The sequence below is a fragment of the Schistocerca serialis genome, chromosome 10 (genome assembly GCF_023864345.2).
Source record: "Schistocerca serialis cubense isolate TAMUIC-IGC-003099 chromosome 10, iqSchSeri2.2, whole genome shotgun sequence".
Lineage (NCBI taxonomy): Eukaryota > Metazoa > Arthropoda > Insecta > Orthoptera > Acrididae > Schistocerca > Schistocerca serialis.
The window spans coordinates 233,197,513-233,221,170 of NC_064647.1; positions in this window are offsets into that span (position 1 = coordinate 233,197,513).

The window sequence follows — 23,658 nt, forward strand, 5'->3', positions numbered from 1 at the left end:
ATAGACGTTGACTGCGGATACTGTGTCATAGACAGAGTCCATTTGACTGTTCAGAGACGTCACTAAACCCGCCCAAAGATGTAAACAACCATGCATGAGCAGCGCCTATTAGACGGAGCGGGTCCGACAGCCGATCAGTTCCAGTCATTGCACCAGGAAGGATGAACGCGGCTCGTGTTGTCTGTAGCTCAACCTTGTCTTGACAGTTAATATCACCGTTCGACCGCGTCCGCGTTGTTACTTTGTGCCAGGAAGGGCTCTCAACAAGGGAAGTGTCCAGGCTTCTCGGAGTGAACCAAAGCGATGTTTGTCGGACATGGAGGAGATACCGAGAGACAGGAACTGTCGATGACATGCCTCGCTCAGTCCGCCCAAGGGCTGCTGCTGCAGTGGATGACCGCTACCTACGGATTATGGCTCGGAGGAACCCTGACAAGCAACACCACCATGTGGAATAATGATTTTCGTGCAGCCACAGGACGTCGTGTTAGGACTCAAACTGTGAGCAATAGGCTGCATGGTGCGCAACTTCACTCCAGACGTCCACAGCGAGGTCCATCTTTGCAACCACGACACCGTGCAGCGCCGTACAGATGGGCTTAACAACATGCAGAATGGACCGCTAAGAATTGGCATCGCGTTCTCTTCACCGATGAGTGTCGCATATGCCTTCAACCAGACAATCGTCGGAGACGTGTTTGGAGGCAACCCTGTCTAACAACCCTACCACAACAAAGGTCAAAATTTTAATAACCATGCCGGCCGCGGTGGTCTCGCGGTTCTAGGCGCACAGTCCAGAACCGCGTGACTGCTACGGTCGCAGGTTCGAATCCTGCCTCGGGCATGGATGTGTGTGATGTCCTTAGGTTAGTTAGGTTTAAGTAGCTCTAAGTTCTAGGGGACTGATGACCACAGCTGTTAAGTCCCATAGTGCTCAGAGCCATTTGAACCATTTTTTAATAACGATTGTGGTGTTGCTCACGCTGCTAAATACTGCATTTTCGGGCAACAACAGTCATATTATGTGGCAGGTGTCATTAGAGCACAGTTAACTAAGTCATTTCATGGAATAATCAAAAAACTAGGCACTCATCATTTTGTGTTTCCCACTCTGGTCTCGTATTATCATGGCTCAATCGTTGAAAATCTAGGTGATTATGATTCCAAGCTAGGATGCAAAGAGGCCTAGGTTTTATTCCGCTATATTCAAAAGTTTTGTAGATGCGCTTCACAAACCATTTTTGGAGATTACACTTCTGCTGCACAATGGTGATGTAAAAAAAGCAATCAGCACTCCGAATTTAAGTTACACTTCCTTTTAATTGCTTTTATTGCAACATCACGTGACACACAAACATCACTTCACAATACAAAACATACTTGAAAACATCTTCTTCACAGTCACTGTTAAAGTTCACATTTTATAAGCGGACTACAATACGCGTCTTTCCAACATGACGTCCACGACTTGACTTTCTCAAGGTCCGACTCTCTAACAAATTAACAACTAACTAACTAATAATCGCTTACGCGCCCAGAGATCAGAGTTACAAACACGTCAAAGATCATGGTGACAAAAGAAAGAATACACATAAGAATAATATCATTGCAACATAAACATATCGATGTATCACAAATGAAATCAAATCTGAATATTGTCTCATAAATACGTTAACTACTTTTACAGAAACACAGTAGAATATTACTGGTATCGAGAAGTTCAGGTGAGCTGCCGTAATGGTTACGTAATTCAAGTACCATTACACCTGCCAGGCTGAACGCCTTACAAGGGGAAAGCCTCAGACACGGCCAACCGATTCGGTTCAAATTTGGCGGGTCGCTGGTGTACAACCTAAAACGAAGGAACCTAAGATATTTTGGGTCAACACCCCGCGTTTTTGAGAAAATCACTCCTAAAGGTTATGATGAGCAATCGATTCAAAATTGGAGGGATCGATAGATAATTGTAAATAGAGCATTTTTCATCATCAGGTGTGGGGTCCGAAAACGCATACTTTTCCAGAACCGAGGTAAGAAACTTTTACAGCTGCCTCTTCTGTAGCCGGCCGGAGTGGCCGAGCGGTTCTAGGCGCTACAGTCTGGATCCGAGCGACCACTACGGTCGCAGGTTTGAATCCTGCCTCGGGCATGGATGTGTGTGATGTCCTTAGGTTAGTTAGGTTTAAGTAGTTCTAAGTTCTAGGGGACTGATGACCACAGCTGTTAAGTCCCATAGTGCTCCGAGCCATTTGAACCTCTTCTGTACCCACATGGTAAATACTTTCAGCCGACAGCTCCGATAGCCGATAACGACAACGGCCAAGGTAACTGGCTGGGAATCGGAGAACCCGGGTTCGGATCTCGGAGAAACCTCGCGGATGTTAATTTCGTTTGTATTTTTCCGTACCTCAATTGATAGGGATAGGAAGGTTAATAAGGTAAGTAAATCAATAAGGAATGATAGTAATAAGGTGCCAAATAAATTTCTCAAACCTCTTGGGATAGTAAACAACTAAAATGTTACTCCAGCTCACTTTACAATGGCCCTTCCAGTCACTGTTACGTGTCCTCACTTTTCTTCGAACAACTAGATGGATGCTACTTGTTATATAAACATTCGAAACAAATATACTCACGGCACCAAGAACATCTAATGAATGCAATCATTCGACAGCTACACTGTTCCTTCCGAGGAGTCGGCGGAAAACATATTTGGTTTACATTTAAAAATATGTCTTTTTCGGGAATTAATTTTGATGCCTACTACGCATATTGTAGTATTAATTTGTCCACTCCAGGAATCCAGTATTAAACAAAAGTTGTTATCAGAAAGGTATGATTTTAATACATTCTCAAGAAATGTTCTGTAAAACGCATTCGTCAGTTTCCCGGATTTGGAACAGGAAATGTAAACATTTTTAACAAGTCGGTTAAACGATTAACCTCTTCTATAACCCGAGGACCAAATGCAACATGAACAGATGAAGCACATATTCCCAGTGACCTGGAGCTTTCCAAAGTGTTATGACCATTTTGCGATTCACTAATCGGGATATCTTCCAATGAATCACCTTCTGCTTCAGTATCAACAAAAGTCATTTCGTTCGTCAGCTTCAAAAATCGCTCGACGATAGCCGCTCCTATCCATCTGGAACGCCGAGAAACAGAACTGCCTGCTTCCGGTAGTGGACTGATAATGCATTTTTTTCGCAACACTTTTACAAACCAAAACACAGCTTCTGTAACTTCCTGCTTGCCGTCGTCTTTGACAGGCTCCCAACTATATACGAGTACAACGCTAGTCTAAAGGTGTACATCCCCCATTATACAGACTATGCACCTGAAAAAAAATGGTTCAAATGGCTCTGAGCACTATGGGACTTAACTGCTCTGGTCATCAGTCCCCTAGAACGTAGAACTACTTAAACCTAACTAACCCAAGGACATCACACACATCCATGCCCGAGGCAGGATTCGAACTTGCACCTGAAAGACATGACACAACAAACAATAACTAGTTACTATGGTATAATTACTACAAACTGCATACAGTACTCGTCATATGTTACTTACGGAACAACACTGTATTCATTCATAAAACGTATTTCATTCGGCGCATTAACGATGGAAAAATCTTTACATGTATCCCCGAGGTTCGCGGCAGCCTAATGACGGGAAACAACTCTTTCCGATTGACTTCTATAAGGCTCGTGCTGGAAACCTTCACTCTTTCAGGTTCACAACTATGATGTGACGAACAGGCAACGGGACAACATAACTCTCCCCGCGTGCATTCTGTCCCGTGCCTCGCTGTAAACAAGCGTCGCTCGGTTGGCTATCTGTGATCCCAAGTGAGGAAAGCTTTTACCATGTGGGTACAGAGGAGGCAGTTGTAAAAATTTCTTACCTCGATTTCTGGAAAAGTTTTCGTTTCCGGACCCCATACCCAATGATGAAAAATCCTCTATTTTCAATTACCTATCTATCCCTCCAATTTTGCGTCGATTGCTCATCATAACCTTTAGGGGTGATTTTCTCAAAATTCCGGGATTGTTGACCCAAAATATCTTAGCTTCCTTCGTTTTAGGTTGTACACAAGCGAGGTGCCAAATCTGAGCCGAATCGGTTGGCCGTGTCTGAGGCCTTCCCCTTGTTAGACGCACTGTCCAGTGAGTGCAGCAAGGTGGGGGTTCGCTGCTGTTCAAAATGGTTCAAATGGCTCTGAGCACTATGGGACTTAACAGCTGTGGTCATCAGTCCCCTAGAACTTAGAACTACACTCCTGGAAATTGAAATAAGAACACCGTGAATTCATTGTCCCAGGAAGGGGAAACTTTATTGACACATTCCTGGGGTCAGATACATCACATGATCACACTGACAGAACCACAGGCACATAGACACAGGCAACAGAGCATGCACAATGTCGGCACTAGTACAGTGTATATCCACCTTTCGCAGCAATGCAGGCTGCTATTCTCCCATGGAGACGATCGTAGAGATGCTGGATGTAGTCCTGTGGAACGGCTTGCCATGCCATTTCCACCTGGCGCCTCTGTTGGACCAGCGTTCGTGCTGGACGTGCAGACCACGTGAGACGACGCTTGATCCAGTCCCAAACATGCTCAATGGGGGACAGATCCGGAGATCTTGCTGGCCAGGGTAGTTGACTTACACCTTCTACAGCACGTTGGGTGGCACGGGATACATGCGGACGTGCATTGTCCTGTTGGAACAGCAAGTTCCCTTGCCGGTCTAGGAATGGTAGAACGGTGGGTTCGATGACGGTTTGGATGTACCGTGCACTATTCAGTGTCCCCTCGACGATCACCAGTGGTGTACGGCCAGTGTAGGAGATCGCTCCCCACACCATGATGCCGGGTGTTGGCCCTGTGTGCCTCGGTCGTATGCAGTCCTGATTGTGGCGCTCACTTGCACGGCGCCAAACACGCATACGACCATCATTGGCACCAAGGCAGAAGCGACTCTCATCGCTGAAGACGACACGTCTCCATTCGTCCCACCATTCACGCCTGTCGCGACACCACTGGAGGCGGGCTGCACGATGTTGGGGCGTGAGCGGAAGACGGCGTAACGGTGTGCGGGACCGTAGCCCAGCTTCATGGAGACGGTTGCGAATGGTCCTCGCCGATACCCCAGGAGCAACAGTGTCCCTAATTTGCTGGGAAGTGGCGGTGCGGTCCCCTACGGCACTGCGTAGGATCCTACGGTCTTGGCGTGCATCCGTGCGTCGCTGCGGTCCGGTCCCAGGTCGACGGGCACGTGCACCTTCCGCCGACCACTGGCGACAACATCGATGTACTGTGGAGACCTCACGCCCCACGTGTTGAGCAATTCGGCGGTACGTCCACCCGGCCTCCCGCATGCCCACTATACGCCCTCGCTCAAAGTCCGTCAGCTGCACATACGGTTCACGTCCACGCTGTCGCGGCATGCTACCAGTGTTAAAGACTGCGATGGAGCTCCGTATGCCACGGCAAACTGGCTGACACTGACGGCGGCGGTGCACAAATGCTGCGCAGCTAGCGCCATTCGACGGCCAACATCGCGGTTCCTGGTGTGTCCGCTGTGCCGTGCGTGTGATCATTGCTTGTACAGCCCTCTCGCAGTGTCCGGAGCAAGTATGGTGGGTCTGACACAACGGTATCAATGTGTTCTTTTTTCCATTTCCAGGAGTGTACTTAAACCTAACTAACCTAAGGACATCACACACATCCATGCCCGAGGCAGGATTCGAACCTGCGACCGTAGCCGTCGCGCGGTTCCGGACTGCGCGCCTAGAACCGCGAGACCACCGCGGCCGGTTCGCTGCTGTTTTGCGGTGGCATTATGTGGGGCCGACGTACGCCGTTGGTGGTCATAGAAGGCACTGTAACGGCTGTACGATACGTGAATGCCATCCTCCGACCGATAGTGCAACCATATCGGCAACATATTGGCGAGGCATTCGTCTTCATGGACGACAATTCGCGCCCCCATTATGCACATCTTGGGAATGAATTCCTTCAGAGTCATCACTCGACTAGAGTGGGATGGATTGAAAAGGGCTCTTTATGGACGAAGTGACTCACCAACCACTCTGATGATCTACGCCTAATCGCCGTTGAGGAGTGGGACAATCTGGACCAACAGTGCCTTGATGAACATGTGCATAGTATTCCACGACGAATACAGGCATTCATCAATGCAAGAGGACGTGCTACTGGGTATTAGAGGTGCAGGTGTGTACAGCAATCTGCACCACTTCCTCTGAAGGTCTCGTTGTATGATGGTATAACATGCAATGTGTAGTTTTAAAGAGCAATAAAAAGAGCGGAAATGATGTTTATGTTGAGCTCTATTCCAATTTTTTGTACAGATTCCGGAACTCTTGGAACTTAGGATATGCAAAACTTTTTTTGATCTGTGTGTAATTCTGAATTCATTAACATTTCACATTTTTCCCGCAATAATATGAAATTTTAATTCACTCTTTTCTTCATATACAGCATGTTCAACTTGGTTCCAGTACACTAATCCTTCCCACACGTACACCTATGGCTATGATGTGTCACTTAGGTATAGTTTCACTTTATAAAGTCTCTCGTATTTTAAGTTACATTCTAAACAAACACGTTGCCAGACGTCAAAAAACCTAGAAAAACGCATACATTTTATGCTGAAGAAAAAAAGTGGCCCACGTCTTCTGATCTTACCCTACAAACGGCAAACGTAGCTAATAAGAATCTCGAAAAGTTCTTGACCTATTTATTTCAAATTTTTACACGTTATTCTAATAAACATTCCAACGGACGTAGGTTACACAATTTTTAAGGGCAAGATGTATAGATTTTCTGTTAAAACTGATTGTAATTGTCCTGTGCTGTCAAACATGTGGTTCTGATTTCTTTCTCGCAGTGCGTTTTATCTAACACAACAGTGCATTTAAAGCTATGGACAAATTGTATCTCCCGCATATGCAGTTTCTCCGTCTATAAAATTGGATGCCCAAAAATATGCTGACTTGTTTTCTTCCTCGCAGCAGTTTTAACAGAAAACCAGAATACTGAGAAAGTTGTATTCACAGCCGGTCGGCTTACGATTAGAGTACTACAACGTAATCTGAATGTTACGAAACTTTGTAATCCTACCCGTTCACAGATTAAAACTATACGAAATTTTGTCATTGAAGATACTATACCAACAGTTCCAGCACTTGTGAGGTCTCTCCCATACCCTGTTTACCAATTACCCCAACAGATTTACCCATTCATTTTAAACGACTTCAGTTCCCAATCAAGCTTTCGTTTGCAAAAACAATAAACACGTCTCAAGGTCAGACATTCTAACACCGATATCGTTCAACTTCAAAGAAGTGTAGGAAGAGTTAAACTAATCTGTTGTAGCTACATCCTGGATGACTGTTAATAATCGAAACCCGTATATAACTAATGGGACTAATAAACATCTCATGGTTAAAATGCATTTTAGAAAATACTTTACGGCTGTTGAACCTGACTTTAAGGAAACATAGTAATAAGCATTCCTCGCGTAAAGAAACAACTGGAAGAGATAAAAACAAAGAAGTTGCCAGATCAGGATAGTATCCCAGAGCGGTTTCATAAAGCGTACTCTACCCAACTCTTATTTAGGTTGCTTTCATCGCGAATCTCGCCGAGTACGAAATTCCAAGCGGCTGGAAAAAAGCCCAGGTCAGCCCTGTATAGCCAGTCTGAGTGGCCGAGCGGTTCTAGGCACTTCAGTCTGGAACCGCGAGATCGCTACGGTCGCAGGTTCGAATCCTGCCTTGGGCATGGATTAGTGTGATGTCCTTAGGTTAGTTAGGTTTAAGTAGTTCTAAGTTTTAGGAGACTGATGACCTCAGATATTAAGTCCCATAGTGCTCAGAGCCATTTGAACCATCTGAGTCCGCAGCTCGTGGTCGTGCGGTAGCGTACTCGTTTCCCACGCCCGGGTTCCCGGGTTCGATTCCCGGCGGGGTCAGGAATTTTCTCTGCCTCGTGATGACTGGGTGTTGTGTGATGTCCTTAGGTTAGTTAGGTTTAAGTGGTTCTAAGTTCTAGGGGACTGATGACCATAGATGTTAAGTCCCATAGTGCTCAGAGCCATTTGAACCATTTGAACTTGAAGAGGAGAGTGAGCACACAATATTTTGAACAGGAACTCATGTCGGGAAACGCACCGTTTCCGTTCTACGACGGTTCCAATTCAGATGTTTAGCTCTTCCACTTCTGCTCGAGGAGTCGCATTAGGCTTAACACAGTACAGTTATTAGATAACAATCCAAAAGTAAACATAACAAAACAACCATTTATCACTTAAGCACATTTATTTGTATTAACACTTAAACATTAACAGAACAGTGCTGGAGCATTATAGCAGTGGCTCTATGTGGCATACATTGTACCCACGAAGCACGTTCTGGAACACACTCTCGATTCCTCCTGGCGTCCCTTCAGTTTCTAGTGCAGCGGCCGAAACTAGTGCCGGCAGATCTTCCCCTGTCTCCACAGACGTTAAATGACAGCAGGTGACCGTCTGACGTAGTACATGTCATCCTGTCTACCCTATTAAATACCAGGACAAGCAACCCTGAGACTTTTGTCTTTTCCTCAGCAGACGTGGGCGCGTTACACATCTGAATTGAAACCGTCGTAGTACGGAAACGGTACGTTTCCGGACGTGGGTTTCTATTCAAAATATTACGTACACACTCCACTATACAACTCCTAGAATTTTGTAACGGGAATTTCCGAGCAGCCGGTAGATCAGGAGTGACGTCATAACCACTGAGATGCATAAATACTGCTGCATCATGCATGACACTTCAATTTATTACTTCGCCGCTGCTAACTCAATTCATCGTAGCTCCTGGAGATGTGACCAGAAATATTGTTTAGGATGAAGTTCTGAGTTAAATAAGCATTATAGAGAATATATATATGCATGCTATGTTTCTTAATCTAGATACTGAACTTTTAAATCTGTATATTATGTATGTTTCTCTGTAAGACTTTCATATTTTCAAAGTTGTTATCACGAACAGACGGAAGCGAAATTTTTTCGATATTACACTACAAACACAGTTGACTTTTTTCGTTTCTAGTGGGCAATTGGCAAAATTGACACCCTGGCCATACTCGTCCACAAGAAACAGTTAAGTGGAGTCGGCAGCTGGTGCTCACCGCCTGGTCCAGTTGTAGCTCCAGGGTTTTATGAACGGTCGTGAGACAGTAGGGGGTCCAGAGCAGTTAAGGGGAGGCTGGCAACTTTTATCCAAAATATTCAATTAACAAGACGTAATCCATTTCTCAAGACTCTACATATCAACAGGGCAGAACAGCAAAAGAGATGACCCAGAAGTGTGAAACGAAATCATAGCTGAGGTCTGCCCACGCAAGAGCCACAGTTTTACTCAATGTAGTGTGAAATCATCTGACGTGTAGGTAAACGGGAGTCGTTCGGCTGAGGAATAAACGGAGCTCACACACGTCATGTGATTTAGCTGAAATTCTGATAAGTTAAGCTACGCAGAAGACGTAGTAAAACTGGGTCTGCAGATCAATGAACGTAAGAAGTAGAAGATGTTGATGCCAAAGAATAGAACAAGAAAACACCACGTTGTCTATAGGAGAATAGTTGTCAAGCGAAAAAAAATGAGGATGAGGCAACAACATATGAGGAAATACAACCAGCAGATTACGCTTGACCTTGCGAAATAGGCTGAGATCAGTAAGCTGCATGAGGGACCAAGAAAGATTTCATAATTGTCTAAATTGTTAATAATAATTCCCAAGTAATGCTAGGAACGACAAGCTAGCAGAATCCAGAAGTGAACAGCAGCGAAATTTTAAATTCAGATTTGAATAAATATTTACAAATATTGGTTACAGTCAATGTTGACGATCAGATCATTGGCATGAAAAATTTGATAGTTGCCTACTCTCTCCAGTTAGTCACAAATGACCGTTGATCATAAATGGAACAGAGTAATATCCTGATGGCAGACAGAACGTGACAAAATGCACTTAGAATCATACGACTGGATTTGGCAGTGATTCCAGAGGCAATACTAGCGAGTTCGCGTCACTTGTACGGTGTGGCTCTTGTACGGAGAGGGAATGAGTTGGCGTCTGCACGGAGCCTAGGACGCTGTAGGTAGTGGACAGGGTGTTCCTGGCCTGTCCGCCGCTACCTACGACGAATTCGGGGAAGGCCAAAGGCTATTTCCTGCACAAGGCTGCCTGTCCCCGCACCGGTTCGTAGTGTGTGTGGCTTTCTGCCCGAGTTCAGTGCTGCAGTTGACCTCTGAGAGGCAAGTAGTGTTCCGTGTTTTAGTGCTGAGATGTTCACCGAAACCACCAAAGGGACGCCCTTACTGATTTGCAACGGGCATCAGTATGTAGTGGACTTTACACACGAACAAGAAATGACTTACTGCTGTTCTGTAAGCTTTAAAAAGAACAAATGCAAAGGAAGACTATCGACAAAAATAGCACACTTTAAGGGGAAGGTAGACATGCTTGTATTCCAGATGAAGCAGTCAATGAAGTGTGAAAAGATTTCGTCAGCGCAAAAAAGTGAGCAAAAGAAACAGACGGTACAGTTTCATCAGTTTAGTTGAAGAAGTAGGGAATCTCTTCAATCGAGGCTACGTTCAAATCTAATGGGTCTGAGCACTATGGGACTTAACATCTGAGGTCATCAGTCCCCTATCTTAAAACTACTTAAACCTAACTAACCTAAGGACATCACACACATCCATGCCCGAAGCAGGATTCGAACCTGCGACCGTAGCAGTCACGCGGTTCCGGACTGAACAGTGTATTCGCTACATTTATATTTACACAGTGAAAAGACAAAGTAATTGATTTCAAACAGCTGCCTACCAATTGTTTCTCTTTAGTTTTTGTGGAAATCTTGCAGCTTGTTTTTCCCAGTTCGAGTTCAAATAGTTCAAATGGCTCTAAGCACTATGGGACTTAACATCTGAGGTCATCTGTCCCATAGAACTTAAAACTACTTAAACCTTACCAAGGACATCACACACATCCATGTCCGAGGCAGGATTCGAACCCGCGACCACACCAGCGGCGGGGTTCCGGACTGAAGCGCCTAGAACCGCTCGGCCACCACGCTCGACCCAGTTTCAGTTCATGGCAAGTTCGGAGTAAAGATGGATCTGTTTGATGGTGAGCGAAATAAAAAATTGTCGATGGCATCTTTCGGTGTGCCACAGCACCTTACGCAATCCGTATTTCAAACATTTCTTAGATGCACTTGTAATTCTAATACAGGCAAATCAGTTTGAGATCTAAGAATAAACACGCTAAAGACGTGAAACAGCCATTCATTTTTTTTTTTAATTGAACTTTTAGGATGGCCTCTCTCCTTATAACGCACAGTAGCTGTTTTTAAAGGGATGAAAAGTAGCATGATGGTTGGGTTAGGAACGTCAAAGTGGTCAGAGACATCAGCATAAACGTATGAGTGCAGAATGCCTAGTCTACATGTTTATTGTATCCGATGATGTCTTGATACTCTTAGTGATCTGTTAATGCGCTTCAAAACTTTGAAGAGAAAAGAAAATAAACTGTGACTGAAGAAAGTATTCATTATATGGAAGCAGAGAAACAAACATCTCAACAATGTTCCCAAGATTTTCACCATGAAAATATATTTTTATTTTCAGGAGGAACACTCAACGAATGAATCTGCAGTTAGATCAGGTTACGATATTGCTTTTCAGCTTTTAGGGGGTCGCGCAGTTTCACTGATTTTCACGTTATTTCGACAGTGTGCAAACTTGTCTACAGTTAGAACTTACACACCTACTGTCTGACTTTTACGCGCTTCGTTTTATAGCAGCATTAATCTCGTAGAATTCTGTTTCCGCGAAGTAAATTTTTGGACTTTACAAGTTGGCAGCTACGATTATATCTACGTTTAGACTTACATGTACATGCTACTTTTTTACGCAATGGACAGAACGAAATCCACCCACACAAGCTCATTTGCAGACTTAAACTTAAGAACTTGCCTTCGGCTTAGTATTACTCGAAAAATGGTACCAGCCATTCATCCTTTAGTGAAAAGCAAAATAAGTAATATTCGATGTTCAACGTTCAAATAAAATGGTAATGAAATATAAATCTGTTAATTTAAATTTCATCCTAAAACAGCAGTCATCGTAAGTCTGCAACATTCGCAAGGAATAGCACGTTTCTTACTTAGCTGCCCCCCCCCCCCCCATTATTTCCATCATCAGAATATTAAAAGAAATGTTGAATGTGAAACTTCCTGGCAGATTAAAACTGTGTGCCGGACCGAGACTCGAACTCGGGACCTTTGCCTTTCCCGAGTTCGAGTCTCGGTCCGGCACACAGTTTTAATCTGCCAGGAAGTTTCATATCAGCGCACACTCCGCTGCAGAGTGAAAATGTCATTCTGGAATGTTGAATGTCATTGTCCATTCTCATTATGTTGAACTCCGTCGTCAGTTCTCATTAGGGCTGCGCTGGCGTGGACTGTCGCCGGACACCGTTCGGTAAAGACGAAAATCGATCAGCAGGCGCTGTATCGAGAGAGGTCGGAGACACACCCACAAGCAACACACGGCCGACGCCCTCTCGAAAGCAAGTGTTTAGGCCATCGCTCACCCAATCGTTCGGCCTAACTCTCTCACTCATTCAGTTAGTCTCTGTCAGTTTAACGCAGACTGGATTCAGTTAATCACAGGCTACGATAGTACACAGCGACCAAATTAGTGACTATAGTGGGACTTGCACTTTACCAGCAGTAAGACTAAAGTTTGTAAAGCCATGATTACCGACATTGTCTGCCTGAGGACTATTACTGATGAGCTTGTACCAAAACACATGGACTCTACTCAAGTTAAGTAAATGTTCACGTAAATGAAGAACTGTATCAATCCACGTGTGCATTTGTGTTTTAGGAAGAGGATACCGGCCACCCATAACAACATCCTCTCCCTCGCTTCCTTGTGGTACAAGACTCTGAAACGTCCCCTTTGAACAATTATACAAGACTGTGCTTAAACTGACATACAATATTTTTAGCGCAACGCAATCTGACTTTCAAAAATCCCTGCAAAAGAATGGCCCTGACTAACATTAAACTATACCTTTCAGAAATCACTTACCTCACAAAAATCTTCATTACTCGAACTACTGCAGTACAGCGAGCGCCACTACTGCCAGCTAAATAAAAGATCCAAACTACGGAAGGCACTAACTACTGATAGGCATAGTTAGCAAATGAAAGATATTAATAGAGAACAAACAATGTATTTACCTTAGTATCATCAAAAGTCATAATATATATAGCAGTTCATGACAAATTACAAAACTCCGCCATCTCTCTCCCCACATCCACCACTGCTGGCGGCTCACCTCCAACTGCGCAACGCTACGCGCTGTTCACAGCCAGCTGCCTAACACTACAATGGCGAGTATTACAACAATGCAAAGCAGCCACAGACTGCACACAGCACAGCCAGTGATTTTCATACAGAGGTGGCGTTACCAATAAAAAATCCTAAACAGCCTAGTTACAACTCTACTGACACAACACTCTTAAAAATAAATTTGCCACGAAATCCGTTAACGAGCCACCCTGAAGCGATAACAGCTGCTCACTGCTGTGGTGTGAGCACGAACCAGCTCTCACAAACAGCTGTGCTGAACTGCGAGACTTCTTAGTGTGCCTGTACCTGTGAAAATCCGGTAAGTGCGGCAAGAGCCGCAGCCTCCATGTGAGTCCGTGCAAGTGTTCCATCCCCTTACTAGCTCTCTGTGCCGGCTATTTGGGATTCTGTATCAGGTGGCGTAAAGAGCGGACACTGAGTCACCCGGACCAGATGAGACTGAGGCAGTGAGGACCAGCTGCGGGGGCCGCTCCCTTGGAACGCAGGCGCCTGTGTCTTTCCGCCGCTGGGCCGCGAGCTTACAACACGGGGGGAGGCGCAGAACGGGCTCTGTGCTGGAGGATGGCCAGGCGCCAGACCCCGTTCCCTCCTGGCGTAAGACAATCCACAAGGGTGCACTTACGGTGATAAAAATGCGAGTTCCCCACTGTTTTCGCCAGCCCTGCCTGCGGACAGCAGAGAGCGTCCGCTGGTGGACGATAAAAAGATGTCTGTGGCGTGAGGCAGTTCAGAGAAATGATATCTGGAGACAGATAGTGCCGCTAGTAATCTGAACAAAAAACATCGCCGTCGGTGTTGCTATTGCCGGGCGGGTGACTCTGCCACCCGACACTAAAGCGGCACAACCTGTTTCTGCCTTTTGTTCTCCCATTGTAGTGAGATGGCGCTGGCGGGAAAAACACGCATTTCCCTTGTTAGGCGGGTTGTGACATCCATCCTCATTTCCGCTTTTGGAGCAAAGATGGGCGTTAGAAAAGTCGAATGGCAAAGCAGTTTTTATGGAACCAATGGACGGATTAGAAGAGACCTTATCAAGTTACACTATTGGCCAATGTTGGCGGAATTGCAGGAGACTGACTAGAAAATTCGACATATATGTAAAGCTGTAAAGAGATGTGAGCTTTTTAGACATTCAGAATCTGGATTCAGAATCAAGTGGGCGACTACGTAAGAAATACATATATGAGAGGCTGGCCGATCGAATAAGCAACATTTGGGTTTATTTATTTTATTTCTTATTTATTTCACCTGATCAGATTAGCGCCATCAGGCCCTCTCTTACATCGGACCAGTGTTCCACATATGCAGCATTTCACACATCAGAGTTACATCATGACAATAGTTTAAATAAGAAAATTAGATTACTCTAGTGACAATATGAATAAAGAGTAATGACTAAGACCTAATAAAGTAAATGCTGGCAGTATTTTTGCAACAGGTGCTACACATACAAATTGTGATAAAAGCAATAATAATAACAGTAAAAAAATCCAATAATAATGATAAACATGAGAAAAATTGGCAATAGTAATGAAGATTTGTGCAGATGTGTATTAATATATTGGTTGTAAGTAGGCTGTTTAGGTTTTTTTATTGGTAACGCCACCTCTGTATGAAAATCACTGGCTGTGCTGTGTGCAGTCTGTGTCTAGTTTGCATTGTTGTCTGCCATTGTAGTGTTGGGCAGTTGGATGTGAACAGCGCGTAGCGTTGCGCAGTTGGAGGTGAGCCGCCAACAGTGGTGGATGTGGGGAGAAAGATGGCGGAGTTTTGAAATTTGTCATGAACTGCTATATATATTATGACTATTGAGGTAAATATATTGGTTGTTCTCTATCAAAATCTTTCATTTGCTAACTATGCTTATCAGTAGTTAGTGCCTTCAGTACTTTGAATCTTTTATTTAGCTGGCAGTAGTGGCGCTCGCTGTATTGCACTAGTTCGAGTAATGAAGATTTTTGTGAGGTAAGTGATTTCTGAAACTTATAGGTTAATGTTAGTCAGGGCCATTCTTTTGTAGGGATTTTTGAAAGTCAGATTGCGTTGCGCTAAAAAAAATATTGTGTATCAGTTTAAGGACAGTCGTGTATAATTGTTCTAAGGGGACGTTTCATATGGTGTGTAAAGTAGATGTTTACTAGTATAGTGAGTTTTGGGGAAGGGACATTTAAGGGGGGGGAGAGAGGGAAGTAATGAGGTGAAGTGCATTCATGTACAGAGGAAGGCATTACTGCTGCTTTATTAGATACGTCATAAGTTGTTTTTTGAAGCCGGACATGTTTTCAAGTTCTCTAACATAACGGGGGAAGCTATTCCAGAGTCGGGTTCCCGCTACTGTAAAGGACTTGGAGAAGGTGACTGAGCTATGCAGTGGAACAGAGAGGATTTTATTATGATGGGAACGCGTGTTTCTGTCATGCTGTTCCGACATAAGCGTCAAGGACGAGGAGAGATATGAGGGACAGTGTACATTTATAAGGCAGTAGATGAGACAGAGTGTACGGAAATCTCTGCGTTTGTCTGCACGCAGCCAGGACAATTTTGCATATGCTGGAAATGTGATCAAAAAGTCGAACGTCACAGATATATCGGACGCAGGCATTCATGACCAGTTCCAGACGTCGCGAATTTTCCTGAGAGAGACCTTGCAGGACAATATCGCTGTAGTCAATGATTGGGAGTATAAGCGTTTGTGCTAATTTCTTTTTCAGATCGAAAGGGAAGAGTTTTTTTATATTTTTGTAGGACATGAAAGGATGATGATGCTTTTTTGCACACTGCAGTTACGTGCTCTGTCCAATTTAGATTTTCATCTATTATTACTCCCAAACTCTTTGCTGAGGGAGAGAAGTTAATATTTGTTCCATTTAGGATAAGAGTTTAAAGGGCGTCGGTGGAGCACACACATGACGGGAAGAGCGAAAGTTGTTTCACACCGAAGCGGGGGGGGGGGGGGGGGGGGGCGGATCTCAGCCTTTTAGGTGTTCTCTACGACGTGGGATAACAATTGTGGTTGGTGGACAGGACTAATTGAACTACGTATGATGGAAGCATAATATAGCCCGTCATGTGCGCCATCTATGTGGCGTCTAACCGTAACTATTTAGCGCCATACTGGGGACTGTATGGCTGTGTACCGCATCTGCCCACGGAAACCGCACGTCTCTATGTGTCTCGTCGTGTTCCGCCACAGGTCACAACCTTTCTGATTTACTTACTGCTACGAGTATTTTAAATACCTTCCCGTTAACTTTTTCCATTTTAAAGAATTCATGTTCAGTTAGTTCAAGTTACACAGAATAGACCTCCTGCTAAAACGTCAGAGAATCACTGGATGCGGATATGGAGGGGCATGTGGTGAGCACACCGCTCTCCCAGCCGTATGTTAGTTTCCGAGACCGGAGCCGCTACTCCTCAATCAAGTATCTCCTCTGTTTGCCTCACAAGGGCTGAGTGCACCCCGCTCGCCAACAGCTCTATGCAGGCCGCACGGTCACCCATCCAAGTGCTAGCTCAACCCGACAGCGCTTAACTTCGGTTATCTGACGAGAACCGGTGTTACCACTGCGGAAAGACCGTTGGACACTTGTGCAACATGACTAATTTATTTGTCCACAAATTACGATCAATAGGTAGAAAGAAATTCATGGTATCAGACCAATTGTGTGATTGGATTGAGGAGTTCCTAGATAACAGGACGCAGCATGTCATTCTCAATGGAGAGAAGTCTTCCGAAGTAAGAGTGATTTCAGGTGTGCCGCAGGGGAGTGTCATAGGACCGTTGCTATTCACAATATACATAAATGACCTTGTGGATGACATCGGAAGTTCACTGAGGCTTTTTGCGGATGATGCTGTGGTGTATCGAGAGGCTGTAACAATGGAAAATTGTACTGAAATGCAGGAGGATCTGCAGTGAATTGACGCATGGTGCAGGGAATGGCAATTGAATCTCAATGTAGACAAGTGTAATGTGCTGCGAATACACAGAAAGATAGATCCTTTATCATTTAGCTACAAAATAGCAGGTCAGCAACTGGAAGCAGTTAATACCATAAATTATCTGGGAGTACGCATTAGGAGTGATTTAAAATGGAATGATCATATAATGTTGATCGTCGGTAAAGCAGATGCCAGACTGAGATTCATTGGAAGAATCATAAGGAAATGCAATCCGAAAAGAAAGGAAATAGGTTACAGTACGCTTGTTCACCCACTGCTTGAATACTGCTCATCAGTGTGGGATCCGTACCACATAGGGTTGATAGAAGAGATAGAGAAGATCCAACGGAGAGCAGCGCGCTTCGTTACAGGATCATTTATTATTCGCGAAAGCGTTACGGAGATGATAGATAAACTCCAGTGGAAGACTCTGCAGGAGAGACACTCAGTAGCTCGGTACGGGCTTTTGTTGAAGTTTCGAGAACATACCTTCACCGAGGAGACAAGCAGTATATTGCTCCCTCCTACGTATATCTCGCGAAGAGACCATGAGGATAAAATCAGAGAGATTAGAGCCCACACAGAGGCATACCGACAATCCTTCTTTCCACGAACAATACGAGACTGGAATAGAAGGGAGAACCGACAGAGGTACTCAAGGTACCCTCCGCCACACACCGTCAGGTGGCTTGCGGAGTATGGATGTAGATGTAGATGTAGATGTAGAATGTACAACCAAATGACTCGTCGGAGAATTTAAAAGTGAAAGTGAAGTTTTAAGGAGCCAGTAATTGTTCGCAGCAAAGGTGGCTAAACAGATCTGTGGACGACAGTACTAATAATAATGAATCCTACTACCACTCAAAAGACTACAATCAGGCCTCAGATTCAAAGTGGGCGCCAAGCTACATATTCAGGAATAGAAGAAAGCGAATGAAAGATGAAACACAGGAGCACATATGAAAGCTACACTGTCCACTCGCATTAACGCGACCTTCGTCAGGAACCTGGACGGTGCGCGAGGTGCAGGAAGAGAATCACTGAGGCTCTAAAAGCTACCGATAGGCATGCGCAGCCGCACCGGCTCCAGGTTTCTCGGTTTGGAGTCCACAGATTGCCGATTGAATTCAAATCCGGCCAGTTATATTTCGAAGTTGTAGATTCCTTATCATTTAGCTACAATATAGCAGGTCAGCAACTGGAAGCAGTTAATTCCATAAATTATCTGGGAGTACGCATTAGGAGTGATTTAAAATGGAATGATCATATAAATTTGATCGTCGGTAAAGCAGATGCCAGTCTGAGATTCATTGGAAGAATCCTAAGAAAATGCAATCCGAAAACAAAGGAAGTAGGTTACAGTACGCTTGTTCGCCCACTGCTTGAATACTGCTCAGCAGTGTGGGATCCGTAACAGATAGGGTTGATAGAAGAGATAGAGAAGATCCAACGGAGAGCAGCGCGCTTCGTTACAGGATCATTTATTAATCGCGAAAGCGTTACGGAGATGATAGATAAACTCCAGTGGAAGACTCTGCAGGAGAGACGCTCAGTAGCTCGGTACGGGCTTTTGTTGAAGTTTCGAGAACATACCTTCACCGAGGAGTCAAGCAGTATATTGCTCCCTCCTACGTATATCTCGCGAAGAGACCATGGGGATAAAATCAGAGAGATTAGAGCCCACACAGAGGCATATCGACAATCCTTCTTTCCACGAACAATAGGAGACTGGAATAGAAGGGAGAACCGATAGAGGTACTCAAGTACCCTCCGCCACACACCGTCAGGTGGCTTGCGGAGTATGGATGTAGATGTAGATGTAGATATAGATGTATGGACATTATTGCTCTTCTCAAATAGTGATGGATTATTTAGAATGAATTTGATTAGTGAATATGAATACTGTAATGGCGCAGTTAAAATGCGTAACTCACTGAAAAGGGTACCTACACGGCGTCCGTGGGTGAACACCACCACGTACTATTCTTACTGCTCACTTTTGTGCAGTGATGAAATTATTCCAAACGACACAACTGAGTGCAAATATGTAAATTTTGTCAGGAGATTTGCTTCCGATGTTAGCAATTATACGAAGCGCAAAAGTAGCTGAAATTAACTGTTTCAGAGGCTCGGTAATATGCTCTTCTTCCAGTTCGTCTTCATCAGCACGTGCATCCAAAAATTTTACCCCATTATTGACTCACGCTCATGTGTTTCATCAATTGTTGGTATTATACGGTCGAAGGTTCGAATCCTGCCTCGGGCATGGATGTTTGTGATGTCCTTAGGTTAGTTAGGTTTAACTAGTTCTAAGTTCTAGGGGACTAATGACCTTAGCAGTTGAGTGCCATAGTGCTCAGAGCCATTTGAACCATTTTGTTGGTATTACTATATTTGTTGTACAGAACTGAATGTAGTGTTTTTTTTTTTTTTTTACATTTTAGGGAGAGACCATTTCCAGAAAAGTACATAATAATCATTTGGAAAATAACATTTACCCACTCTTCTATTGCTTTCTCTCTAATGGAACTTACTGCAAAACTAGTATTGTCCGCGAAAATACCAATTTTTTTTGTTGAACAAACAGAACCCTCTGGGACGCACTGTGTGATTTTTCCACAGTCTCTAAAATTTTCTATTTTTCCAACATCGTTTGAATTATGCAGTGCAACTTTCTGCATTTTGTTTGTTAAGTTTGATTCAAACCAGCTCTGCGTAAAGCAATCAGTTCGATAAAGCCAAACGCCTTCGAAGATCACAAAAAATACCTCGTGGCGATATGTTATTGTTCAAGGCTTGTATTATTTGATGAGTGATTGTACAAATAGGATTCTCAGTCGAGCACTCCTTCTGTAATCCGAACTGTGATATGCAAAGTAAGCAGTTTCTACTTAAGTGTGGAACTATTCTTGAGAACATCACTTTTTCGAATATTTTGGAAAAAGACGCCAGTAAGAAAACTGTACGATAATTGTTTACTATATAAGAAACTATCAGCCTCGAATGCGGTAATGAAACCAACCTTTACCTAGGTTTCAGCCCAAGTCATTGAGCCTTCTTCAGGAGATAAACTTGATTCTATAATATGTCTACGAGAGCATGATCTAGAAATAAAAGTAAAACAGCCTGTGACTACTCCTATTCAGGCTGTTTTAGCCGAGAAAAAAATATGTCGCATTACTTATTGAATTGTCCTCGTAAAAAAAAAAAAAAAAATAAATAAATAAAATAAAATAAAATAAAAGAGAGAGAGAGAGAGAAAGAGCCATATTATTTTCAAAGAGTCACAACTGTAATGTCTGGATTATGTTATCCTACTTCTACTTATGCTAATCTACTTCTACCCGCAGCGTTATAGGTGTGCCAGCGTTGTATAAACCTACGTTGTTGGCCGTGTTCACCGAGCTAATCCCGGTGAACATGCCCCTGGCATTGGGATGGCCGGAGTTGTTGATCGCTGCAGTACTATACTAGTGTTGCTATCCTAGCTTATCCTACATCTAACCTAATTTAACCTAATGTCGAATCGGTGAGTGTATGAATCGGTAAGAAAGGCGCACCCTCCCCCTAATCCCAGACGTGGAGGATTCCAGCCGTGAAGCAGATGGCCAAGTCCACACCTCGGCAGAACGGGACAAGTGCACGGAGTCAGATCGGTAGCAATGTGAAGTCTTAATTGTCGTTCCTTAGGAATTCCTTTATGACTTTATGTGAGATCTCGTTTGCCAATTTGTTCAAGACTGAGAAATGGTCCTCATGCCTGGGCAGGTGGTACGTGTCGTGGTTGGGTAACGACGTAATTGCGCCGCTACGTCGTCGAAGAGATGGCACTCATACACCACGTGTCCTGGGGTGCCTGGTGTGGCCCCACAGTCACACGCTGGTGTAGCCCGTTTCCCGAACCGGCATAGGTACGCCGCATAGGGTCCTGTTGAGTACACAGTTCCGCGTAGTCAGCGCGTACACAACTCTCCCACGAGAGCGCGCCCCACTAACAAGGGGAGGCCGCCAATTGTGAAATTCAGATTCGATTCATACTGCGCGTAATAAAAACTCATGGCCAGAGGTGTAATGTGGCAAAGCACCAAGATGCACTTCTCAGCCGTTGTCGAGAAAATCGACAGTTAAAAGAAACCGTTGCCGTGAAATACTCTCTACGACTAAGTATATTCTACAGTGTCGTGGCGCAGCGGTAAGCGTTCGGTTTCGTAATCCGAAGGTTGCCGCATCGAATCTCGCGCCATGCAATTTTTTATTAGTTTTTTGTAATTCAAAAAAATATATAAATACACTATTAATGAATTGCTTATGCATGTTGGTGAAGGCGGGTCGCTCTCCAATTGTACCGCCTCCATTTTTCCGTTTGTTTAACAGGGTGTACCAAAGCTCTCACGTCCGCACTGATTTTCGACGATGTTATAAGTTGCGCTAGGGGCCGCATCTACCTTCTTTCGAAGTTAGCAGGCAAGTACGCTGTTATGCGGCGGCTCGTTTCGGCCCATTCAACGTCTGTCCTTCAAGTGTAACGAGCGAGTAACGGAGTTTATATTTCATACCTGCCACAGCAAATTTGTGTTCGTGGGGTCTCTCTTCTAATTCGAACGTTTGACTTACGCTATACTTATTCGTTTCGGAATATCGTTTCTACGTCTTCCGTTAACTACACATGGTTACCATTATGAAGACAATTAATAACATTTGTGAAATACAACTTCGTTTGCGGAAAACATAATGATGTTCGAAGTCGCCAGTTTTTCCACGACAAACGACTTTCAACAACTTATTATATGCATAATTGTTGCAACTGATTGCCGGGAATTTAATTGTGTGTGTGTGTGTGTGTGTGTGTGTGTGTGTGTGTGTGTGTATGTATACACACATTTGAATTACAAAAAGAAATACTAAAAAAAAAAAAATTTGCATGGCGCGAGATTCGATCCGGCGACCTTCGGATTACGAACCCGAGCGCTGTAGAAAATTATTAATCGTAGGGAGTATTTCACCGCAACGATTTCTTTTAACTGCCGATTTTCTCGACAACGGCTGAGAAGTGCATCTTGTTGCTTTGCCACATTACACCTCTGGCCATGAGCTTTTATTATGCGCAGTATGAATCGGATCTGAATTTCACAATTAGCGGCCTCCCCTTGTAAGCACAACAGCGCAGGTGCAGCGCTCGTCCGTCTCCGCACTACGAGATGGCGCTGCCATAGAGACGGACCAAATTCTGCTTCCGCCGATCCGCGTATTAATATGTAACGCAGCCAATGAGGAATGCTGCTAACGTAGAACCTTTTCTCCTCACGGATCACACTCGTGCAGTGGTACATGAACACGCGAGGTATTATAGCGAGTGTACAGACCTCAGATTAGTCAGTCTGCATTTGTCTGTACCAGTCTGTACGAGTTCTACATTTGTCTGCACCAGTCTATAGTCAAGCTTCAGTCTCAGCCTACTAAGATTACCATATTCCTGTACATAGCCATGAAGACAAATGTATAGACACTTTTGTCAAGTATCAGAGATATCTGTGAGAATAAGATTAACCTACAAATACCAAAGGAACTTCAGATTGTCAATTGCAAATAGCATCCAGAACCAAGTTAAGAAATTTTTATGCTTGTCATTGTTTTAATAAATGTGTGTGAAAATTAATCAAGCTATGCTTAAAGTTGGTCACCGTCAATCTGCTACTCTAAGCGTGCAAGTGGCATTTCTATCGTCTGACCGAACAGCAGAAGATAAACACGCCACGATAAGACCACGAGACCTATTGCTGACACTCGCCTACTTCGTTAGAGCGACAAGTCAAATAATCTGATGGTGCGTGTACTGAAGGTCTTACAGTACGCACACCACAGGTCCATGAGCCGTAAGAAAGTGTAGCAGTCCTCTTGAAGGTGTAAAATATTTTAGTTGCAGTCGCTCCCTGATTTGGGCAGTAGTTCGTGTGTTCTGCGACCAGTTTCTTCATTGTCCCACTGTTCTTGCGAGAGTTCTTCCCCCCTGCGTTTGACTTCCATTTGGTTTACCACCCTCGCTCTATTGTAGTAGTTCTTTCTCTGTATGCTACAAGTTTCTTCGTGCTATGATGCTCGTCATTGAAACACCAGGCAAAAACATTCGTGCATAATTTTTGCACACTATTATGTGTGTAGACGTTAAGATTTATTAATTGGTCGTATCACTGTCAATGTGCTCTGACGGTTTGTAAGTGGGACTCGTATTATACTACTGGCCATTACAA